The 21,767-nt window shown below is 53.9% G+C and overlaps 2 long non-coding RNA genes across 3 annotated transcripts; both read right to left on the bottom strand.

The window, feature by feature from the left end:
* Positions 1 to 3,036: 3,036 nt before the first annotated feature.
* On the bottom strand, positions 3,037 to 8,952 carry LOC104660531. 2 transcript variants are annotated; one of them, XR_004054081.1, is made up of 4 exons: positions 8,471 to 8,952; positions 8,158 to 8,398; positions 5,626 to 5,837; positions 3,037 to 3,403 (listed from the first exon to the last, which is right to left on the bottom strand). It is a non-coding gene; the product is annotated as an uncharacterized LOC104660531 (long non-coding RNA). The 2 variants fall into 2 exon arrangements; XR_004054080.1 differs by lacking the exons at positions 3,037 to 3,403; positions 5,626 to 5,837 and having other exon boundaries at positions 7,719 to 8,398.
* Positions 8,953 to 9,525: 573 nt separating this feature from the next.
* On the bottom strand, positions 9,526 to 21,737 carry LOC115894025. The gene is made up of 7 exons (XR_004054079.1): positions 21,466 to 21,737; positions 21,095 to 21,336; positions 18,936 to 19,052; positions 17,810 to 18,014; positions 16,409 to 16,831; positions 15,832 to 16,276; positions 9,526 to 9,574 (listed from the first exon to the last, which is right to left on the bottom strand). It is a non-coding gene; the product is annotated as an uncharacterized LOC115894025 (long non-coding RNA).
* Positions 21,738 to 21,767: the final 30 nt, after the last annotated feature.

Raw genomic sequence — 21,767 nt, 5'->3', positions numbered from 1 at the left:
CAGGGGGCTGTATGTGTGGGGCAAAGCAGTGTCCAGGGCCTGGAGCAGGAGAAGCTTGCATTATGCTCTATGTCAGCCCAGTGGGGGCTACAGGTCCTGGGTTACCACTTGCCAGTTGGTGGTTGTGTGGGCAAGGAAAGGGGGTCATGGGACCCTGAGGGGCACTTCTCATTCCCCTGTGAGAGGCCCCACATCTGACCACTCCAGACAGACTCCATGCTGGACAACAGTTGGGTTCAGAACTTTGAGGAACAAATTGCTGTTTCCAGCTCAGGTGTTCAGTCCATTGGTCTCCTCCTCTTCCAGATCCCCTATCACTAACCCTCCTGCCGCAATGAGGGTAACCTCTACCCCTATTTCTAACACCGTGGAGTAGTTTCACCTGTTTTTGCCCTTTATATAAGTGAACTATTTTGCACATTATGGTTGTAGATTTGTCTATATTGTTGTGTACGGTTTGTTTATTCTTAAAGCTCATCAGTCATCCACTGTACGAATGAATAGTCTATAATTTCTGCATCTGTTCTAAAGTTGGAGGATATTCAGATTCTTCCCAGTTTAGGGCTATCATGAATAGTGTTGGTGTGAATATTCCAGGTTATGTCTGTCTTTTTTTTGTTTTGTTTATTAAGTCAGGATCTTGCTCTGTCACCCAGGCTGGAGTGCAGTGGTGAGATCACAGTTCACTGCAGTCTCCACCTTCTGGGTTCAATCAATCCGCGTGCCTTGGCCTCCTGAGTAGCTGGGACTACAGGGATATGCCACCATGCCTGGCTACTTTTTAAATAGAGACGGGGTTTTGCCTTGTTGCCTATGCTGCTCTCGACCTTCTGGGCTCAAGCAATTCTCCCTCCCTGGGCTCCCAGTGTGCTGGGATTATAGGCATGAACCACCTCACCTGGCACAGGTTACATCTTTTGATGAACACATGGATGCATTTCTTTTGCCTGTATGCCCAGGAGTGGAAATGCTGGGTCAGAGGGCAGGGTGTGTTCAACACGATTAGACCTTACGGATGCTTTCATAGTGATTGTGCTAATTTAGATTCCCATCAGCAATGTCTGAGAGTTCTGGTTGCTCCACATCCTCATCAACACTTGGTACTGTCAGTCTTTTTCACTTAAACTTTTCTAGTGTCTGAAGCGATAGCTCACTATGGTTTTGTATTCTCCTTGCTAATGTCCGAATATGTGAGTTTCTCCCAAAGTTCATATGTTAAGACCTAATTGGCTGGGTGTGGCGGCTCACGTCTCTAATCCCAGCACTTTGGGAGGCCGAGGCGGGTGGATCACGAGGTCAGGAGTTCGAGACTAGCCTGACCAACATGGTGAAACCCTGTCTCTACTAAAAATACGAAAATTAGCCGGGTGTGGTGGTGCCCAGCTACTCGGGAGGCTGAGACAGGATAATCACTTGAACCTAGGAGACAGAGGTAGCAGTGAACCAAGATCACACCACTGCATTCCAACCTGAGCGACACAGCGAGAGTCCATCTCAAAAAAAAAACCTAATCACCAAGGAGATGGTGTTTGAAGGTGGGGATCTTTGAAAGGTGATTAGGTCATGAGGGCTCTATCCTCGTGAATTGGATTGCAGCCCTTACAAAAGAGGTTCCAGGGAACTGTCTTCCCCCTTCCACCATGTGAGGATATAGCAAGAAGGTGCCATGTTTGAAGCAGGGAATGGGTCCAGGCACCGGATCTGCTTCTGCCTTGATCTTGAACTTACTTCCCAGGCCTCCAGGACTGTGAGCAATAAATTCTGCTGTTTATAAATTTCCCAGTCTAAGGTATTTTGTTACAGTATCCTGAACTGACCAAGACACCCCATGAGTCATGAAGCTGGCAGCTTTTTGTGTATTTGTTGGCCCCCTAAGTACTCTTGTTATGAAGCACTTTAATGCAAGCCCTCCCCCATTTTTCTCTTGAATTGTCTGCCTTTTTCTTTTTGATTTGTAGGAGTTCTTTATATATAGTGGGAAAGGATCATTTGGGATGTGGGTGTGTGCGCACACGCAAATGCATGCATGCACGTGTTTAAAAGCCAATCTTCTCTGTCCCACAAATTCAGAACACCACAGTGGTTGGGCCGTAATTGCACTGTGGGTGGTGGCAGGGTTTCAAACAAAAGGCATAATAACATGTCACATAAAATTAATCTGATTTGAATTGATTTTGTATGTGATGGGTCAATTTGTCTTGGTTTTATGCTTGTATATGAACTACAAGGAGTTTATAACTCATTTTATGCTTGCACATGTTTAAGTAACACACAATAAAAATAATTTAAGGCAACAATGAGGGCCCATGAGATGCCCTTCTTCTCTTGGTAAGCAGGAGGAGATTCTCAAAGCACAAATTCAATCTGTGACTCCCCTGCTTAACGCATCTCAAAAGATTCCTTTTTTTGTCTAGGATGGAGACGAGACTCCTTCCCCTGGCAGCTGGCCGCCTCAGACCTGCTCCCCTGCGCTGTTCACTGAATCGCTGCCTCGTTCTGGGCATGGTCTCTCCAAGTCTTCTCTCTCCACATAAGCCCTCAGCTCCTGTTTTGGAGCAGCTGCTGCTCCGACCACCCCTTTTGCTTAGATTTCACTCAGCTCAATCATCCCTTCTCTGGGAAGCTCCCACTACGGCCTCTGAAACCGCCATCCCAGCTGGGCACTTTGCTTCTTTGGATCATCTCAGCTGAGATGTTTAATTTATTTGTGGGATTCTCCCCTCCCAAACAATAAGTTCTGTGAAGACAGATGGTATTTTTTTCTCCTCACCTTATTTATTTATTTATTTATTTGAGACAGAGTCTCACTCTGTTGCCCAGGCCAGAGTGCTGAGGTGCAGTCTCGGTCCACTGCAGCCTCCACCTCCCAGGTTCAAGCGATTCATCTGCTCAGCCTCCTGAGTAGCTGGGACTACAGATTATGCACCACCACGCCAGGCTGATTTTTGTATTTTTAGTAGAGACAGGGTTTTGCCACGTTGGCCAGGCTGGTCTCAAACTCCTGACCACAGGTGTTCCACCCGCCTCAGCCCCTCAAAGTGCTGGAATTATAAGCATGAGCCACTGCGCCCGGCCTTCTCCTCACCTTTTTCTCCAGTGTCCACTCCAGCATGCAGTATTTGATAAGTGTTCATTAATGTTTGTTGAATGACTTACTAACCTGAGCTTGTGTAACTCTCTCACTGTCTTGATGCTGAAAGGCAGAGAGGGCCCAAGGTCACATGTAGGGAAGGACCAAAGGCAGGACTGGAGCCCAGCAATTCTTGTTCAACCACACGGAATGGGAAGTAAAGTCCTCTTTGGCCAGCAGCAGAAGAGCCTGGTCCCCTTTGTCATCATCCTGGAATACCCTAAAGGATCATCGTGGCCAATTCTTTCATTCTTCATATGGGGCATCTAAGAACTGAAGAGGGGACAGGGATTGTCTAGAGTCACACTGTGAAGGTGACCTGGAAGTTCCGCTAGAGAACACAACAGATTCTATCCTGTAGAAACACAATGGGTTCTACCCAGATTGCCGGACACTCAACATTCTTTTTTAAACTAAATTAATTAATTATTTTTTGAGTGCAATGGTGCGATCTCAGCTCACTGAAACCTCCGCCTCTCAGGTTGAAGCAATTCTCCTGCCTCAGCCTCCTGAGTAGCTGGGACTACAGGTGTGTGCCACCACACCCAGCTAATTTTTGTATTTTTAGTAGAGTCGGGGTTTCAACACATTGGCCAGGCTGGTCTTGAACTCTTGGCTTCAAGCAATTCACCTGCCTCAGTCTCCCAAAGGGCTGGGATTTCAGGCATAAGCCACTGGGAAGGGCTGTGACACTCAACATTCTTTTTTTTTTTTTTTGAGACGGAGTCTTGCTCTGTTGCCCAGGCTGGAGTGCAGTGGCACAATCTCAGCTCACTGCAAGCTCTGCCTGCCGGGTTCACGCCATTCTCCTGCCTTCCCGAGTAGCTGGGACCACAGGTGCCTGCCACCACGCCCGCCTAATTTTTTGTATTTTAAGTAGAGAGGGGGTTTCACCGAGTTAGCCAGGATGGTCTCGATCTCCTGATCTCGTGATCTGCCCTCCTCGGCCTCCCAAAGTGCTGGGATTACAGGCGTGAGCCACCGCGCCCGGCCTCACTCAACATTCTTTCCAGTATCCCCAACTCTCCTGGAGGTGAAGGACCAAGGGGGTGGGGGCGTGGCTCTCAGACTCCAGACTGACAGCCTAATGTTGAGGCTGGGCTGGGACTGGGACCGAGATTTCCCAGCCTGTGGCCAATGGATGACAAGGGTCTTCCTTATTCTCCTCCAGACCCTCTTCTGGAGCCCCACTAGGGAATTCCTGTCCTTGGAAAAGTGGGAGAGGACCAGAACATTCTGGAATAAAGACTGGAGACATTCAGAGTGAGGCAAGAAGTACAGTCCGCAGCGGAGGAAAACTCCAGCTGCCAGGCAACTGCCTGGTGGTCCCTGGCCTGGTCTAGGTGGTTGTGGGGGAAGGGGAGCTAACTGCAGTGACTCACTTAACCCTTTCTAGGCAGAGGAAGATAACATTTTTTAATTGAAAAATATTTTAAATAAAAAACATTTTTTTGACAGCTCCTTGTGAAGCAGGGCTACCCCACAGCCCGTTTGCCTAGAGTGGCCTTAATTGAAATTTTTGTTACGATCATTGTAGATTCCTGTCCAGTTATAAGAAATAAAATAGCCGGGCGCGGTGGCTCAAGCCTGTAATCCCAGTACTTTGGGAGGCCGAGATGGGCGGATCACAAGGTCAGGAGATCGAGACCATCCTGGCTAACACGGTGAAACCCCGTCTCTACTAAAAATACAAAAAAAAAAAAACTCGCCGGGCGAGGTGGCGGGCGCCTGTAGTCCCAGCTACTCGGAGGCTGAGGCAGGAGAATGGCATAAACCCGGGAGGCGGAGCTTGCAGTGAGCTGAGAACCGGACACTGCACTCCAGCCCGGGCGACAGAGCGAGACTCCGTCTCAAAAAAAAAAAAAAAAAGAAAAAGAAATAAAACAGAGAGGCTGGGCACAGTGGCTCACGCCTGTAATCCCAGCACTTTGGGAGGCCGAGGCAGGTGGATCACCCAAGGTCGGGAGTTCGAGAGATCAGCCCTGACCACAACATGGAGGAAACCCCGTGTATACTAAAAATTCAAAAATTAGGCCAGGCGTGGTGACTTCATGCCTGAGGCAAGAGTAATCGCTGTAACCCCGGGAGATGAGGTTTGAGGCAAAGCCTGAGATGGAGAAGATTGGCTATTGCACTCCCAGCCTGGGCACCAAGAGGGTAACTCATTACTACCATGTACAAGGCAAGGAAAGGAAAAGGAGAGGAGGGAGAGGAGAGTGAAAGGAGGGGAGAGGGGAGGAGGGGAGGGAGGGAGGAGAGGGATGGAGGGTAGTTTGGGGTAAAGTAGAGGGAAGGGAAGTTCTAAGAAAGGAAGAAGGACGGCACTTCCTTAGAAGGGAAGCCTTCCCTTCCAGGACCCGAACCCCCAGCTCCCCCGAATAAAGAAGAAAGAAAAGAAAGAAAGAAAGAAAGAAAGAAAGAAAGAAAGAAAGAAAGAAAGAAAGAAAGAAAGAAAGAAAAGAAAGAAAGGAGGGAGGGATATCCCAGGTACCCACCTTCACTCAGTTTCCCCAGTGGTAACATCTCACAGAACTACTGGACGCCATCACAGCCGGGGTGTGACTGTTCTTGCTCAGGTTTCCCCGGTTTTCCTTATACGCATGCATGTGTATTTACTTCTGTGCAATTTTATCGCAGGCTGAGGCACGTGGATCACCTGAACTCAGGAGTTTGAGACCAGCCTGGGCAACATGGTGGAACCCTGTCTCTACAAAAAACACAAAAATTAGCCGGACACGGTGGCACATGCCTGTAGCCCCAGCTTCTTGGGGTCTGAGATGGGAGGATCACTTGAGCCCAGGAGGTGGAGGTTGCAGTGAGCCGAGATTGCACCACTGCACTGCAGCCTGGGTGACAGGATGAGACCCTGTCTCAAAAACAAAAACAAACCAATAAACAGAATGAGAGTGTATGCAAGCTTTTGGGATTGGCTCTTCCCCTCAGCAGACACCACTTTTCTTGAGCACCTTGATCTCATAGTCCCAGGGACGGCTTCTGTTACTCCCATTTCACAGATGAGCAAACTGCTCCCAGCCCCGCCCCCCAGAGCCAGTGCTCATGATGGCTGATTTGGGGAGCATCTCCTCCAGGAGAGGAGGGCAGGGGGTTGGGTGGAGGGCTGGGGCTAGAGCCTTCCCCAGCCCTGCTGAGACCCAGCTCCCTGTTCTGCAGCCTGTCTCGGAGTGGGGTCTCCTTTGTGCCTCCCACCCACTCCCCAGGCCCGTCTCTTCCCTCAACAGAGAGGCAGTGAATGGGGGCCGCCGGGGGCCGAATCTGCTGATCCGAGGCCCAGCTTTGCCACAGAGAGGCTGTGTGACTAGCACGGTGGCCCCATCCTCTGAGCCTCAGGATCCCCTTGGGTAAAACATGGGGAAGGGTCACACCCTGCAAACCCATGAAGATGCAATGAGGCGATGTGCGAGGCACAGTCAGCAAAGTGCCAGGCGCAGAGTGAGCCCCCAGCGCACGCCGCGGAGAGCCACCCGCAGCCCCATTTGGCAATGAATTATGTATGGCCTTCTGGCAGCCCTGCGTGTGGGGCTGCAAGCTCCCTCTGCTCCACCCCCCCCCCACCCGCTTCTCTCTCCTGTGAGGGGCGCAGGCTCCCCCGGGGGGCAGGCATTGTTCTTTGTCTCTCCTGTAGGGACCCCCTACTGGCTTCCCAAGGCTGGTGCCTCAGTGCCCAGGTTGCCCATTTCACAGGCTGGAGAACCAAGCTCAGGGTCTTTCTCAACAGATACTAATAACAATAATAGAGCACCTAATAATCACCATCGTACCTGCTGGGCTGTGTGTGTGTGTGTGTGTGTGTGTGTGTGTGTGTGTGTGTGTGCCAGACACATTTAACAGAAAATCCTTCATCCAACAAAAATGCCCGCCTGTGCAGGCGCTGTCCGAGGTGTTGGGGGCACAGCCCACAACAGAACAGAGTCTTCCCCTCACAGAGCTCGGGTGCTACTGCGGGAGAGCAGGAAATTAATAAATGAGTAATTGATGATATAAAATGTCAGGTGACAGAGGTTATGCAGGAAGAGGAATGAGACGGGGTGGTCAGGGAAAGCCTCTGTGAGGAGGTAGCATTTGGGCAGTGCCCTGAAGGAGGTGAGGGAGCCCTCTCAGGAGGTATCGGGACGAATGTTCCAGACCAAAGGAACAGACAGTCCAAAGGGCCTGGGGTGGGACCTGTGCCTGTGCCAGGCTCACCAGTGCAATGGGAGGCATCAGATTCTCCGAACAGCCCTGGGAGGTGCATACCACCATTGCCCCATTGCATGGATGAGAAAATTGAGATTCAGAGCCTATTTAGAATCTTTCCTTGTCTACTTTGCAACAGTTGCATAAATGTGTTTGGTTGGGAGTGTCAGGAAATATGCGATGTGTATCACATCATCTTTCTTTTTTGGGGGAGGGGGAATGGACTCTTGCTCTGTCGCCCGGACTGGAGTGCAGTGGCTTGATCTTGGCTCACTGCAACCTCCGCCTCCCAGGTTCAAAGAATTCTCCTGCCTCAGCCTCCCAAGTAGCTGGGATTACAGGCATGCACCACCACACTCGGCTAAGTTTTTTTTTTTTTTTGTAGATTTTTATATTTTTAGTAGAGACAGGGTTTCACCATGTTGGCCAGGCTGGTCTCGAACTCCTGACCTCAGGTGATCCACTCACCTCGTCCTCCCAAAGTGCTGGGATTATAGACGTGAGCCACTGCACCTGGCCCCATCTTTCTAAAACTGGGAAAATTCTGAGTTCTGGAACCATCTGCCCAGGGATTTGGGGTCAGAGATGGAGGGCCTGTTTGATCCTGGTCTTTGCCATGGTTATGATTGTGGCATCCCTGCCTGTCTTCTATCACTTGCCTCAGCCTGTTTTTCTTTTCCTTTGCCAGGCTGCAAACCCCTGATATCAGACTAACAGGAGCACAGCATTTCATGGTCTAAAGACACTACGTTAGGGTGAAATTTTGTTCTTCTATCTTCCCCCCTTGCACAGAGAGGACCCTCATTCCTACCCCCACCCTCGCCTCACTGTACCAGGCACAGGCAGAGCCCAGGTGCTGCTGCCTCTGCTTGTCTGCAGTTGCCGAGGAGGCCTGCGCTGTGCATTCGGCAAGTCTGGAGAATTGAAGACCCAGGCCCTTGGCCGTATCACCGCAATGCAGGCCCAGAGGTAGCAGGCGGGAGCTCATCGATGAATCTGCCAGTGTCAGTCCCAGAGCGGACCCCAGAGGTGTTCAGGCGTGGACTCGCAGTATCTGACATTTCCATCGATGGCCTGCATGAGAAATGAACGGTGAGCATCCTCTTTCCTTCTCCAGCTGGGGGTGGAGGGTGTGAGCCAGCTCACCGAGAGGAAGCCAGTTACAGAATCAGAATGACTCAGGCTGGGCTCTGTCTGTGGTGCGTGTCTGCAGTCCCAGCTGCTCTGGAGGCTGAGGCAGGAGAACTGCTTTAGTCCAGGAGTTCGAGGCTGCAGTGTGCTATGATCATGCCTGTAAGTAGCCACTGCACTCCAGCCCGGGTAACACAGTGAGACCTCGCTTCTAAAAAACACAAACAAAATGACTCACCGTAAGAGTGGGGTGGCCAGAAATCAGGAACTGGGAACCTGTTGGGGAAGAAAAATCACGTAGCAGCAGCCTCCTCCCAGCCTTCCTGCCTCCAATTTGCCCATCTAATCCATCTTACAGAGCTTCCAGATTAATCATTCCAATTAATCCTCCTTCCTCAGCCAGCAAACCTTCGATGTTGCTCCTACTTGCTTCCAAAGGTAGTTCAGTGCCTGACCCTACTGTCTTTCCAGGGTGTCCTCCTCCTCCCATAGCACACCAGGCTGCCCACCAGTTGAAAGCCTTTGTCTGGCCGGGTGCAGTGGCTCACACCTGTAATCCCAGCACTTTGGGAGGCCAAGGCTGACAATCACCTGAGGTCAGGAGTTTGACACCAACCTGGCCAACATGGTGAAACCCTGTCTCTACTAAAAATACAAAACTTGGCCAGGCGTGGTGGCTCACGCCTGTAATCACAGCACTTTGGGAGGCCGAGGCAGGCAGATCACGAGGTCAGGAGATCAAGACCATCCTGGCTAACACAGTGAAACCCTGTCTCTACTAAAAAAATACAAAAAATTAGCCAGATGTGGTGGCGGGTGCCTATAGTTCTAGCTACTTGGGAGGCTGAGGCAGGAGAATGGCGTGAACATGGGAGGCGGAGCTTGCAGTGAGCTGAGATCAGGCCACTGCACTCCAGCCTGGGCGACAGAGCAAGACTCCATCTCAAAAAAAAAAAAAAAAAAAAAAAAAAAAAAACAGGGCCTGGTGGCACACATGTCTGTAATCCCAGCTATTTGGGAGGCTGAGGCAGGAGAATCGCTTGAACCTGGGAGGAGGAGGTTGTCGTGAGCCGAGATCATGCCACTGAACTCCAGCCTGGCAACAGAGCAAGACTCCGTCTGAAAAAAAAGAAAAGAAAGCCTTTGTCCATGCTGTTCTCTGTGTCTGGAACAGCATCACACTTGCAGGCCAGATCCACATCAAGAGGAGACTCTCTTTTTACAACGCTTGAGGGCCTCTCCAGTCCTCCGGCCCCACTCCATTCCACATCCTCTCAGTCCACACAGCCCCACTTGCCTGGACTCTCAGAGCAGTCTCCCAATAGGCCTCCCTGCCTGGGGATAAGTCCCAGCTCTCAACCTGGCACTCAACGGCCTTCCTGATCAGCTGGGCTCCAGCCTTGTGATTCCCATCCACTGTTTGACCTGACACAGCTGCTTAAGTTTCTCTAGTTCTTCTGGATTACCCTGTTCTCTCACTTCGAGACCTTCTTACGTGCGGATTTCCTCTTCCTGGAACACTTTTCTCTCCCCTCTTGGCCCGCCAAACTTTTACTCATCTGTCAGGAAGCCATGTTGGTTCCACCTCCTCTAGGAAGCCCTCTTGGATTTAGGGTCCTTCCTGTTGGCTCCCAGAGGTCCCATATCCCTTGTATCATCACAGTTCCTCCTCCAGATTGAAGCTGGCTGCTTTGCCAGTCTCCTGTAAGCCACGGTCTCCTGAGGACAGAGCTGCACCCACATTGGCCTCTATCTCTCTCAGCTTGATCAGGGCAGGAGGTGCCCAAGAAAGCCCAGAAGGAAGGAGTGGGAAATGGTCCCGCACGTGTATGGAGCTCCCACTCCATGGTGAGTCCAGTCCAGTAGCCTGGATTGCTCGGCCTTTCGGACATGGAGTTAGGTCACCATCTGGTCACAGCCTGCAGCCCCAGGCTCTTCTCTTTTCATCTATACAGTGGGCATAACCCTGGATCTTAACAGCCTCGTGAGATGCAAGGAAACACTAGACGCCAAGGGCTCATCCCAGTCCCGGGATGATGATTTTCAGTATTTCGTGTTCCTATCATCAGTCGTTATTGGAGCTCTGGAGTCAACCTCTGTGGCTTCAATTCTTGGCTTCTCCTCTCCTGGCTGGGTAACTTTGGGCAAGTTACTTAACCCCTCTGTGTCTCAGTTTTCCTCCTCTGTAAAACGGAACTAATCATAAGCTTATTCTGTCTCTCAGGGTCCTGGAGAGGATGATATCCATTGATATGCATGCAGAGTTTGCACAGCGCCTGATGCAAGGAAAGGGCCGGGCAAATGCTGGCTGTGGTTGTTATTATATCGGGTCACCCTGAGCATCTGATACCAGTGAGGAGACTCTGGCTTCTGGGGAACCTTCCAGAGCTGCAGATCTGAGCCAGGCAGGAGGAGCTCTTAGACCTTGTGAAGCCTGAATTCCTGTCCCCTGAAACTCTTAAAACCATTCCATTCATGTCTGCCAGTCAGAGTCACCAGGAAGTTCTTCCTTGTATCTGTCCTAAGTCTTTTCTGCGTTGATTTCTCTGGGTTCCCTTCCAGGTCAGATAGGAAGATGAGGGAAGGAGCCTTAAGGCTGTTTCAAGTATCAATCCCAGAACTTCCCAGATCAGCCTGGAAGCCAACAATGTGAGTCTCCGGCTCCTGGAGGGCCAAGAGCTAGGAGGGGAGGGTTTGCCTGGCTCAGTCTCCTTCGAAGGTCTCCCAGCCACAGCCAGATGCAAAACCACCTTTGTTCCCTGAATTTCAGGCTGTGGGAGGGAATGGGGCCAGTGCCTGGGGTGCGGCTGGGGAGGGAGGAAGAGATGCAAGGGTTGAAAATTCGAGGGAGGCCTAGAGCAGGAGGGAGGCAGGACAGGGCACCCTGGGCAGCCAGAGAGGGGCAGGGGTGTGGGAAACGGAGGGCGCAGAGCAGGGGCCAGCAGGGCTGGGAATAGGAGCCTCGGGGAGGCCGGCGAGGCGCGGAGAGGGAGGCCTCATACCAGACACTGTCTAGACGCAGCAATTATTGTCAGCTCGGAACACCCAGGCTCCGCCGGTTCAGCTGAAAGGGAGCTTAACAAAGAAGCAAGGGAGGAAGAAAGCAGGGAGAAAAGCCGGCTCCTGGCCTGTCGGGTTCTTTCTCTGCCTTGGCCACCCCTCTTTGTGTTCCACCAGCCCTGCGGGGGGGACCCCAACGTGACAGCACAGCTCAGAGATGCCTAATGGGGACATGGCTCCTCCTGGACCCAGGGGGCTTGGCCAGGATCACTGTGTGGGTTTTCGGGAGGGAGAGGAGGGTGCTCTGGGCTGCTTCCTGCACGTGTATTTCTTTATATGGAGGCAGTGAGAACCGAATTCCCAGGGAGACAGCAGGCCCGAGAGTTTGAATCGCAATTCCCCCACCTTCCTGCTGTATATATAGCTCTGGGCCGACTACAGATTTCTCTGAGCCTTGGTCTTCTTGTCTGCAAAACAGGAAAAAGAACACTGCCTGGGCCAGGCACGGTGGCTCACGCTTGTAATCCCAGTACTTTGGGAGGCTGAGACAGGCAGATCACTTAATGTCAGGAGTTTGAGACCAGCCTGGACAACACAGTGAAACCCTATCTCTAATAAAAATACCAAAAATCGGCTAGGCATGGTGGCTCACGCCTGTAATCCCAGCACTTTGGGAGACCAAGTCAGGCAAATCACCTGAAGTCAGGAGTTCGAGACCAGCCTGACCAACATGGAGAAACCACGTCTCTACTAAAAATATAAAATTAGCCAGGCATGGTGGCACATGCCTGTAATCCCAGCTACTCAGGAGGCTGAGGCAGGAGAATCGCTTGAACCTGGAAGGCAGAGGTTACGGTGAGCTGAGATGGTGCCATTGCACTCTACCCTGGGCAACAAGAGCGAAACTCCATCTCAAAAAAAGAAAAAAAAATTAGCTGGGCATGGTGGCGTGCACCTGTAATCCCAGTTACTTGGGAGGTTGAGGCATTAGAATGGCTTGAACCTGGGAGGTGGAGGTTGCAGTGAGCTGAGATCGTGCCATTACACTCCAGCCTGGGTGACAGAGCAAGACTCTGTCTCAAATAAATAAATAAAGAAAAGCACTGGCCCATGGTTAGATCGTGGTAAGTCTAATTATCTTCCATCTTGGAGGACTCATGCGCTTATACTGTTGGGGACATTTCAGGGCCCCAAGGGACCCAGGACAGGCTACTTCCTTAACTAAGGGGCTTGCTTCCATTGTTTCTCTGCCCCTGAGGACAGAGGAACCATTATTATCATCCCCATTTTGCAGGTGAAGAAACTGAGGTAGACAGAGGCCAGAGACATTTGCCAGTCAGCAACGGGTTTGGATTCAGGTTTGTCCCTTAACTGTGACTTTCTGTTGCATTGCTGGAGGTGGGAATGCCATCGTCTTGTGTGGTCCGGGAGTCGCAGGTAGGTTCAGAGCCATGGAGGATCGGAGCCCCTTGTCCTCTATGTGTGGACTCAGTACTTCCTTTTTTCCTCTTTGCTTCCATCCCAGGAAGAGTCCTTCATGTGCTGGATGGGACCTTCCAGGCCCTAAGTTTTTGTGGCTGCAGAGTCAGCGCAGAGCCATTGGGCCAAACTCAACAGACCCACAGACAAACTGTGGTGCATACTCCCAGGCTCAGGGCTGCTGCATGGCCTTTTTCTCTCTCCTCCGCTCCCTGGCATTTTTTTGCAGTTTCTGGGACTTTGGGTTCCTCTCTGGCATCCACTTTCTCTGGGCCTCCCAGGGTCTCTGTGACTGTCTAGACCTTCATCCTCCTGCCACAGCCCAGGCCACTACCCTAGCCACTGTCTGAAACTGACCTCGGCTGAGCCACTGGCCCTGGTATTACAGGCAGATCCAAGCTCAGGAACCCCAAGCTCCATCCTGCGACAGGACAGACCAGGTCCTGTGTAAGAAGTAGGCGGGTGGCCCTGGATGCTGCACGGGTGACCCTGGATGCTGCCCTCCAGTCACTGGGCTCCTTGGGAAGGGGCTCAGATGCTGCTCCAGGGTTCCAGAGTGACCAGGGTTGGGGGTGGATTTTCAGAGCAGCAGCCTAGGCCCTCCTCCATCCATCATTTCCTGGTCTGGCCTGGCTGGGCCATTCCCTGGTCCTGGAGAGGTTAGAGGTGTCCTAGGGTTGTGCCTCAAGTGGAGCACAGGGCACTTAGTGCAAAGGACACTCACTCAGTCTCACACACACTCACTCACAGTCACTTATACACTCATGCACACTCACATATACACACACACATTCACACACACACATATACACTCATATACACACACATATACACTCTCACACACTCATACACTCACACATTCATATACACACACTCATACACATCTCACACTCTTACACTCGCTCTCACACATGCTGTCCCAGAGCTAGGGCCCTGCCACCTGTCCCAGTGACATTCCACCCCCCCCCCACCAGCCTGCGTCCTCGGCTGCTGGGCACCATGACTGTGTCTAGAGCTGGAAGCTCCCTTCCCCTCCCCTGCTCCCACACGCCCGTAGCTGTCCACTGCCTGCAGATCCAGGGCAGACTTGTCTATTTACATCAGAGGCCCACCTCTCTGGAAGATTCCGGCATGTCCCACCATGCCACATGTGGTTCTCTTTGCCTGTCTCCTCTCTGTGCCTTTGCTCAAGCTGTTCCTCCCTCTGGCACACTGTTCCTGGCTGCCCCCACCATGTCCCAAAACAAATGCCTGGTCTCCCATGAACCTGCTCCCCCATGCTGTCCTCTGCCTCGGGGACAGCACCAGCATCCACCCACTGCACATGCCAGGGTGCAAGGAGCCTCCCCAACCCCTCCTTGGCCTCCTTCACCCTCTAGCCATGCCACACCATGCCCTGTCCCCTGTACCTCCCACACTGTCTCAGCCGGCTGCCACCATCTCCCCTGGATCTCAGTGCAACACTCCCAACTGGCTTCTGTGTCCACTCTTGTCCCTACCATTCTGAGTAAGCTTTGGCGATCTAGTCTCTTGTCTCTATAAAACCCTGCCCAAGCTTCCGGCCACCACAAGACAAGGGCTGATCTCAGGCCAAATGTCCCCCTCCCTGCCTCTGGTCATACTGATCCCCTCTCAAGCTCTTAGGTCTGTGGCCTGGGGGTCCCCATCCAGACCACCCCTGTCCCTTTCGCCTCCCCCAGTGTCTCCTCCCCTCATCAGCCACCCTGGTCCTCAGGCACCCTCTTCGGGCAGGTCTTCCGCGACCTCTGCGGAGGCCAGGCCCAGGGGACCAACACTCCCTGCCCGCTACCCCCTTGTCATTCTTTAATGCCTTATTCATCCCGATTTGTGCAGCTACCATCTCTCCTGCAGGACTGCTCTGTGGGGGTCTGGCTGTGGCTGTCTTGTTTGTGACTGTGCCCCCAGCACCCTCGTGGGGCCCTCTGTGGGTTTGGTTTTCAGCCTGGCTCCACCCAGAGGCAGGAAAAAGGGAGCCCCAGTCCCTCCCACCCTCTCCTCCAGGAAACCCTCCCTGAAGAGACCCTGGGGTATCAGGGGAGGAGGCCTCCTTCCTTGCCCCTCCCCTAGGGCTCCCAAGCCCTGTGTCCCAGTGGTCACCCCAAGGGCAAGGACATATTGGCTGGAGAGCCCCCAGGACAGGGCTGTAGCTGCCCTCCACTTCCCCAAGCCCAGTGCGCCCACCCCTGGGGCCTGCTTGATGATGCTGGAGGGCTGCTCTCAGCTGGGGCACCAGGAGGCCAGGATGGAGCCCCACGGAGCCCCAGCGGTACGGGAAAGGTGGCAGTGCCCGCTCGGCATCCATTCCTCCTCCCCAAGCCCTGCCAGCTGGCTTCTCCAGCTCCAACTGGGCTCTGCCTTTCTCTCTCCCTCCATCACCCCGCTGGCTCCCCTCCTTCTCCCCTCCTCTCCTACTCTCTTTCCCGTTCCCTCCCCTCTCCCCATTCCCCTTCCCGGACCTCCCCCGCCCCCACTTCTCTCCTCTCCTCTCCTCTCTTTTCCTCTCCTCTTTTCTCTGAGTCCTTCTCCCTCGCCTCCTTCCTTTCTTCTTCCTGGGTTAAAAATAATCAACTTTCTGGGAAACAGCAGCTCCTGCTGAGCCGCCCTCCCCACACTCGGGAGCCCCTGAGAATAGCTTTCTGCGGTTCTCCACTCGAGCCCCTCCCCTCCCCTCGCCGCCTCCCCGCGAGCTGACTAATAAGCCCGGCCGCGCGGTGCCAGCTCGGCTGGAAAGGCGTTAACCGCTTCGTGTCCGGACCGCGCGAACGGGGCGGACGGGCTCCCTGCAGGCCCGCGGGGAGGGGTGGCGGGAGAGGCGGCCCCGGGACACAGCTCAGGACGAAGCCCTGAGCGGCACGCGGTAGGCCTTCGATTCTTACTGGCGGTGGGATGAATGTTGACCTCTGACCGCCACGCCGGCAGGTCCTGCTGCTGGTGCAGCTAGCAGAGCTTGGTGGCATCGGTGGGCGCGCCAGGTGCGATACCCAAGGGATGGGTCCGGGCCACATGGAGGGCGTGGCTGGGCCGGTGAGGCTCCCTCCCTGTGGCCCGGGGGACTTCTAGGTCCCTGGCACTGGGCACCGCCTGAAGGGAGCCGGGGCTGGGACCGTTAAAGTTCGGGCCAAGGGCAAGGAAGGGCTGAAAACTGTCCTGGGATCCAAGGACGTCCACAGCTGGTAGGGTCTTTAGCGATCACCCACTCTCCTTGCAGAAAGGGAAACTGAGGCCCAGAAGGTGTGACTGAGGCCGGGACGTCTCTCGGTTCCTGTCCCAGACTAAGGGATGCCCGCGGCCCTGGAGCCGAGACTTTCAGTTCAGGCGTTTCTGCAGGGGTAAGGTTGGGGGAGGGGCGGGGTACATCAAGGTCAAAGGTGAGAGGTAGGTGGGGAGAGAAGAAGCGCGGAGCTCTGCGGGTTCCCCGCCAGTCCCGCCCACTCCGCGTGGTCTCGGCATTACCTCATCGCGGCGCGCTCTCATTCGCTGGTTCCCCCCTTGAAGGACGGCCCAATGCGGCGGAGCCCCTTAACCCTTTCCGCCCCGCGGACTCTGCCCTGGCCATGCCAACTGCCTCCGCGGCCCCCAAGCGGCTTTCAGGCGCTGGAGGGCCACGGAGAACAGGGAAAGGTAATGTGGGAGCCGTCTGGAGGCCAGAGAGTACAGTGGTTAGAGCACAGGTCAGACAACTACGTCTTGGGCCCCTGCCCCGCGGCCGGCTGTGTGACCTTGGGGACTGACTTCACCTCGCTGAGCCTCCGCTAGTTTGCTTAGCTGTAAACAGAGGTGAATGATGTAACTCCTGCCCTTCCCAATCCTTCCCGGTGTACTTGCCAAGTGCCAGGCACACGTGGGCTCTGCGTTCCATTCCACCTTGTCTCCTCACTGCAAGAGGTACAGTTATTATTACGGGTTTTCCGAGGAGGAAACAGGGCTCAGAGCAGCAAAGCTGCCTCCCAAGGTCACCCATCAAGAAAGTCACAGAGCTGGGATTTGATCCCGAGTTTCGAGTTCTGAGCTGTACTCCCCGCCAGGGCAAGATTCTGCTTCTGCTGGGAGGTGCTGCTTCTAGGAGCTCTCCATCTCTCCCGAAGGAGGGACAGGACTCATACCCAGCTGGTCAGCTCGTGACACATGCCACTGTGGCCAAATAAAACCAGTGACAAGCTGGAAAGCCCAGGACCTCCAGGGACAAGGGACAGGAAGAAGGGTGAGGGCAGGGAGGGGCTGGAGTTGAACCCTCTAAATAGGGAGGCAGGAGGACCCTCAGACAAAGGCAGGGGGCTGGACTGAGTCCTATGAGGGTGCATGTAGGAGGAAGCTCTCAAGAAGCCTGCAGGATCCCCTGGGAGTCAGCCTGCTGGTTAGGGGTCAGCCCAGGGAGTCGGCTTCTCTCTGGGCAGCACCAGGGGTCAGCCTGGGGCAGGAGTGCAAGCCGAGGCCCACATACCTCATGTCTAGGTATTCACAAGTTATAAATCAAGCTAACAAACTGCTAAATAAAATATGTTCTGTTGCCGGGTACGGCGGCTCACGCCTGTAATCCCATCACTTTGGGAGGCCGAGGTGGGCAAATCACCTGAGGTCGGGAGTTCGAGACCAGCCTGACCAACATGGAGAAACCTCGTCTCTACTAAAAATACAAAATTAGCCGGGCATGGTGGTGCATGTCTGTAATCCCAGCTACTCGGGAAGCTGAGGCAGGAGAATCGCTTGAACCAGGGAGGTGGAGGTTGCAGTGAGCCAAGATCGCACACTTCACTCCAGCCTGGGCAACAAAAGCGAAACTCCATCTCAAAAAAAAAAAAAAAAATGTTCTGTCCTCCTTCCTTGACAAATACACCTTCATAAGGACAAACACACCTGGAAGGCTGGGTTTGTGTTTAGAATTCTCAGGCTCCTCGGAGACGGAGACCGCAGGAGGAGCTGTAGCAGGTGGGAGGGTGGGGGTGGGGAGCCAGCCTCTCAGCCTCTGGCCTCTCCAGCTTCACACTCTTCTTTCCTTTTTGCCTCAGGTTTTGTTCTTTTCCCTGAGGGGCTGTGCATGTTCAGGTGTAGGCACTCCAGGCTGTAAGCACATGTTCTGTCCACACCCCCTGCCAACAGCCACCTCCTGGTCACTCCTGCGGCTTAGGGGTGCCCAAACGGGTGGCTCAGACAACCCTCAGGAGAAGGCACCCAGGACGCAGGCTGGGGTCATTGAACAGGGAACTCCAGGGCCCCAGATGCCAGATCATGGTCAAGGGGCCCATGGCTCCAGCTGGAAATGTCTCCCTGGTCCAGGAGTGCTGCTCTCAAAAAGCACAGGGCTCAAGTCTGTGGGCCGAGGGCCCCCGGGTGCTGCAGCAGCTGGGGTGGTCAGAGCTGGACATGGGGTCTCCCTCCCTCCTTGAACTTGCTCTTGACGGTCACCTCCAGCCATGTACCCCCGCCCCAGCCAGATCCCCCACACCCCAGCCAAATGCCAACCCTGGGGAGCTTCCCACTTCAATGAGTCAGCTCCCTTTACCCTGTCCCCACTGCCCCCCACCCTTATCCCCCTTATCCGGCTGCTCCACGCCCTGCCTGCTCCCTGGGCTCCTAGCCCCAACTATCTGCCATACCCCCCCACCCCGCCCCCCTCTGCCACCCTAACCTCCTATCTGCCCTCCTCAGGTCAGCCAATCAGATCTCTCTAAAATGCAAAGGTGCAGGCTTCGGGCTTCCTTCCCTCTCTAACCAGCGCTGGTTCCCGGGCTCTCTACATATCATTCCCCAGGCTCTGGATGTCCCTCCTCTCTTCCCTTCTCCTCTCCTTGGATTCTGAGTTCTAGCCATTTGGGCCTTCTCTCCAATTCAGTTTTGCGTCATTTCTGCCTCACGGTCTTCATGCGCACTACCCCCTCTACCTGGAACCATGTTTTCTGCTCTTTGTCCCTGGCTCCCCAGACCAGCAGAAACCACATGGCGATGAGCACATGGAGTTACCAGTTTCCAGTGTGTTTCCTACCTGGCCTGTAGGCAACAGGAGGGCAGGTTGGGTCAGTGCTATTTGCTGCTCCATCTTCAGTATCTGGCACAGAGCAGAGTCACTGAAGTTTCAGGAGTCACATGCACCTGCACTGGGCTTGAAATCAAGAGACCATGGCAGCTAATGTCTATTGTATGCTCACTGTGTCCCGGGCTCTGCTTTTAAGCATATTATATGTATTAGTTCACTTATTTCTCACAACAGACTTAGAAATAGGAATGGTTACTATCTCCACTCTACAGAATGAGGACACTAAGGCACAGAGAAGTTCAGAGACTTAGACTCACAGCTGCCCAGTGACAGACCCTGATTTGAACCCAGGCCGTGGAGTTCCAATGCTGAACCACGTCTTCCCATCTAGCCCCAGCTGGGCCATGGCCTTGCTGTGGGTCCCTGGGCACCAGTGTCTCCACTTCTCTGAGCTGCAGCTTTTCTTTTCTTTCATTTTTTTTTTTTTTTTAGATGGAGTTTCGCCCTTTTTGCCAAGGCTGGAGTGCAGTGGCGTGAGCTTGGCTCACTGCAACGTCTGCCTCCTGGGTTCAAGTGATTCTCCTGCCTCAGCCTCCTGAGTAGCTGGGACTACAGGCATGTGCCACCACACCTGGCTAATTTTGTATTTTTTTTTTTTTTTTTTTTTTTTTTTTTTTTTTTTTGAGACAGAGTCTTGCTCTGTCGCCCGGTCTGGAGTGCAGTGGCCGGATCTCAGCTCACTGCAAGCTCCGCCTCCCGGGTTCACGCCATTCTCCTGCCTCAGCCTCCGGAGTAGCTGGGACTACAGGCGCCCGCCACCTCGCCCGGCTAGTTTTTTTTTTGCATTTAGTAGAGACGGGGTTTCACCGTGTTAGCCAGGATGGTCTCGATCTCCTGACCTCGTGATCCGCCCGTCTCGGCCTCCCAAAGTGCTGGGATTACAGGCTTGAGCCACCGCGCCCGGCCAATTTTGTATTTTTTAGTAGAGACGGGGTTTCTCCGTGTTGGCCAGGCTGGTCTCGAACTCCCGACCTCAGGTGATCCGCCTGCCTTGGCCTCCCAAAGTGCTGGGATTACAGGCGTGAGCCACTGTGTCTGGATCTGAGCTGCCGCTTTTCTGTGTGTGCAGTGGGGGGTTGGCCACAGTGGCGATCCCTGAGGTCCCTTCCAGCTCTGACAGCCTGGCAGCTCCTCTGATCATCCATCCTTCAGGGAGCCAAGGACTCCCTGTGGAGGTCCTGCAGGGATGCCCAAGAGTTGGGTGGCTGGGAAACAGCTTGTCGTGATTTAGGCTGCAGATCTGAGTACCTGGCCAGGGACCCAGTCGTCCCCAGCAGTCTTGTCATCGTGACCCACCTTCTTCTCATAGGAACCCAGGCTGGGCTATGTAAATGAACTGAGCTGAACTGCCAGGTGCTGGGGTTCAGGCAGAGACTAGAGGCTAGAAGTTTAGGAGGGCCGAGTACTGCAGTTGGGTTGGGGGACAGTACTTGGGGCAGGGTTGAGCTTGGGTCCCCACACCAAGAGCTTCACAGTCATGTCACGGACCCTTCAGCGACAGTCCTGAGGGCTGTCCATTTTTTAGAAGAGGACACGACAGGGAGGCATGGGGGGAACAGTGACCTGGCCGAGGTCACACAGCAAGGAGTCTAGATTTGGCTCTTAACCAATCTGCCCCCAGCCTTGGGCAAAGGTGTTCAGTGTAGATGGGAGAGTAAACAGAGAAGTTCTAGAAGGGGTCAGGTGCAGTGGCTCACACCTATAATCCCAGCACTGTGGGAGGCCGAGGCGGGCGGATCACCTGAGGTCGGGAGTTCGACACCAGCCTGGCCAACATGGTGAAACCCTGTCTCTACTAAAAATACAAAAATTAGCCAGGCATGGTGGTGTGTGCCTGTAATCCCAGCTACTCGGGAGACTGAGGCAGGAGAATTGCTTGAACCCAGGAGGTGGAGGTTGCCGTGAGCCGAGGTCGCGCCACTGCGCTCCAGTCTGGGCTATAGAACAAGACTCCGTCTTGGGGGAAAAAAAAAAAAGAAGTTCTGGAAAAAACTCTGGGACATGCATATGGGTCCATGTGTTTATACCCATGAGCATGGGTGCTCCCTTGCTCCCCATCCCAGCACCTCTCCTTACCCACCTCTGTCTCACTGCCTTTGTTTATTCACCTGTGGTCACTGTGGACTCTGCTAGACCCTGAGCCTGTGAGGGCAGCGGCTGTCTTCCTGTTCCCTGCACACCAGCACGTGACTCAAGCACAGGCAGGAGGAAGGCGGATGGAAACACAGGCGCAGCCCGTGGCTGTTCCACCGTGTCCAGTCCCTTCCCTCCTCGGGCCTCTGTTTCTCATCTCTGCATATGCGGTAAAGTGCTCCATCTTTAGTCCAGGTTCAGGTGAGCCGCTGGGTTCCTGCTGGGCCATGGGAACGGTTCTAACACCCAAAGGGCAGGGAGGATGAGGACAGGCAGCTCAACTGCCCTCCCTCCATCCCGGGGCCTGCCACCTTCCCTCTGTCTTCTCCTGATTCTGGTCACCCACCAGGAGGGGCTCAATGTCTTGCTCAGCAAGTTCTCTCAACAGGCTGGGCAGCCAGTGGGGTGCTCGGCTGGACTGGAGAAGCCGATGTGAGCCCAGGCCACCCATGGAGGCTCCCCCTGAAGAGAGGGAACAGACAACCCAGCCACTTGTCAGGAACCCGGACCAAACACCCCACCCCCAAGGCTCGGCACTAAGTGTCCCAGGGGCCTGATTTGCAGGAAGGGCAGCAGGATGCTCACTTTGTGGCAGAACACTCACCTGAGGGAGGAACTGTACCTGCTCAGACTTGGGTTACCCACAAA

This window comes from Rhinopithecus roxellana, chromosome 16 (assembly GCF_007565055.1).
Source record: "Rhinopithecus roxellana isolate Shanxi Qingling chromosome 16, ASM756505v1, whole genome shotgun sequence".
Lineage (NCBI taxonomy): Eukaryota > Metazoa > Chordata > Mammalia > Primates > Cercopithecidae > Rhinopithecus > Rhinopithecus roxellana.
Note: the sequence above shows the minus strand (reverse complement) of the source record. Positions and strands in the feature narration are given on the sequence as shown.